A 2,500-nucleotide genomic window follows, 5' to 3' on the forward strand; every position below is an offset into this window, starting at 1 on the left:
TTTTAAAGTTATCGTAAAGACAGTGGTTTCCGAAATTTCTGAGGCCAGCCTTCACAATGTCTTCCAAAATTATTTTTTCGAGCCACCCACAAATGGAGATGACATGGTGTACGACTGAACGCCATCGTTCAAATGAAAGTAAACGGTAAATACTTGGACAAAAAGTGGACGAGAGGGATTTTCCCCAGCCGAAAGGACATTTTTGGCGGCCAGATAATTCACTTTCTTCGAAATATCAGCCGAAAATTAAAATTCCGTCAAGGATTCAACACCGACAACCTATTTTTGTTAACTTTAGAATATCCCCCAAGGTTTTGGAACGTGTTTATCAAGGGCACCCAACGTCAATTTTCTTTTTCGAAAAGAGTTCGTTTGTGACGTAACCCAAGTAGGAGAGTAAAATTGCTCATTGGATACTTGAGAAGCTCTCACATGTGATTCCATGCGGAAGCCAAAAAGTATACGGTTATCTCTTGAGTGAAAACAAATTCTTACGACAGCTTTTCCGTTAACTTGTAATATCACTGAACTCAAAATTGCAATTAAAAACTAAAAAACGTTTCCAATCTTTATCCTTAAGGGATGCAAAATATACTTACCAAATTTGTGTTTTAGCCAGGCAAAGCTGACTGAAACAGTTATAAGGCCACACTTGTCGTAGTCATAAATTACCGAGATTCGTTATGTCCTAACACAGGAACTGAAATCTACGGTGGCCCATAGGTATCGTAACAACTTTCTTTCTACATATGATATATTTTTTTTCCATCCACGACAACTTTCTTTCCATCCATGACAACTTTCTTTCGACCCGAGACAATGTTCTTTCTACCCATGACAACTTTCTGTTTTCCATGACATCTTTCTTTGTACCCATGTCAATTTTTTTGCTATCCATGACAACTATTCTTTTAATTTTCACATTGTCACGTTTTATGCACATTTTGTCGTTACTAGCATAATTAGCACTTTTTCCTACATATAAATTCAACTTCTACGCGATGTACATTAATCAACTGAAGATGACAGAAGTTTCTGTGGAAACATGTTTACAAACTTAAAAGTTTTATCGTTTTTTATTTAAGAATTACACTAGGTTTTTTCGCAAGGCTGACTCTCAGCGTCTGCAGCGCTTTTGTTCCGTGATATTGATCTATGACAACGCCGTCATCAATTCAACGAAAACGCCACAAAACAACAATGACCGTGTTTTCACGACAGCCGTTATCTCGCTTAACATTCCCGAAAGTGGTTTATTTGAAGAATTCGTTAAGCGACTTAGTAAAAAAATACGTGTTTTCACGGGTAAGATTAAATGTGGAGAGAGCACTTTCCAATACAATAATAGGAATAGGTGGCTTTACTTTAATGAGAATTGTATTGAAATTTGCCGACTCGCTCAATTTTAAGCGAGTTGGGAAAGGAACTGTTTTCACGGAATTTTCGGTTGTCACTCACTAAGCGTCCTGAAGAACAGCTCCTGAAAACACGGCCAATATCATTGGTTAAAAGAGGGAAAATAATCGTGCTGCACGCGCAGCAGGCATTTTAACACATATTTATACAATACTCTGCACAACAATGACGTGAAATCACCAAATTTGATGTTTTACCGACAAGTTAAAGTGCCCCTGTGATAAAAAAAACCACTTCCTTTTTTCCTTCAGATTTTGAAAGTGTGTTTAATGCTTAACACCCGACTGGCAAAATTTTGAGCTTTGATTTTTATCCAAAGGTCGCTTACTTTGAGTGTAAGTTTTGGATTTCACGGTCCGCCATTACTCACGTTCAAAACTGACCGATTGGAACTCAGACGGTTGGATCCAGAGAAATGTGACGTCAGAGGCTCACTAGCTTTAAATTTCAGCGTGTGAACGCAGCTTATTATATATGCAAAGCGTGAGTTTAAAAGTCTGAAAGCCCAAAACCCCCGTGCTGCATATTAATTTTGCAGCGTACACACGTATTGCATTCTTAAACTAGTGAGCCTTTGACGTCATTTTCTCCTCGATCCAGCTCTCTTAAGAACATAATGTTAGTAATGGCGGACCATTAAATAGGAAAATTCCAGTTAAAATAAAGAGGTGTCTTTTTGAAATCAAGGCTTAAAACGTGGGTCACTTAGTGTTTTGTTAACATAGTTTTGAAATCCAAAAAAAATATGAATTGATTTTTTGGTCACAGGCGCACTTTAAACGTGAGTGCACAATAGGCCGCCATTTCCAAGTTCATGTCTTCCTCCTTTTCAAAGCGACTCTAAGTGGGAAGCTTTTCTTATGAAAATTAGTTTTGATTCATATGGAAAGTAGAACTAAGTACCAGAGATACATTGACGACATGTTTATAGCCTGGACTAATGATAACTTAACACCTGACGAAATGGTTACTACCGCTAACAGTGTCAACACTGCTCTTAAGTTTACAGTTGAGATACCGGAAGATAACTGCCTGCCTTTCCTCGACACAATAGTCACTCTTCATCCACACAACGGCCGATTTT

At 38.0% G+C, this 2,500-nt stretch overlaps 1 protein-coding gene across 2 annotated transcripts in view; it reads right to left on the reverse strand.

Annotated features, from left to right (window-relative positions):
* LOC137973173 (uncharacterized) overlaps positions 1-773 on the reverse strand; it is an 18,836-nt gene extending 18,063 nt beyond the window's left edge. The window contains exon 1 of one of the 2 annotated variants that reach the window (XM_068819935.1): positions 600-773. The gene's annotated coding sequence lies outside the window, so the exon portion shown is untranslated. The remainder of the gene's footprint in view (positions 1-599) is intronic. The other variant, XM_068819934.1, reaches the window with a different exon arrangement.
* Positions 774-2,500: the final 1,727 nt, after the last annotated feature.

This window comes from Montipora foliosa, chromosome 10, assembly GCF_036669935.1.
Source record: "Montipora foliosa isolate CH-2021 chromosome 10, ASM3666993v2, whole genome shotgun sequence".
NCBI lineage: Eukaryota > Metazoa > Cnidaria > Anthozoa > Scleractinia > Acroporidae > Montipora > Montipora foliosa.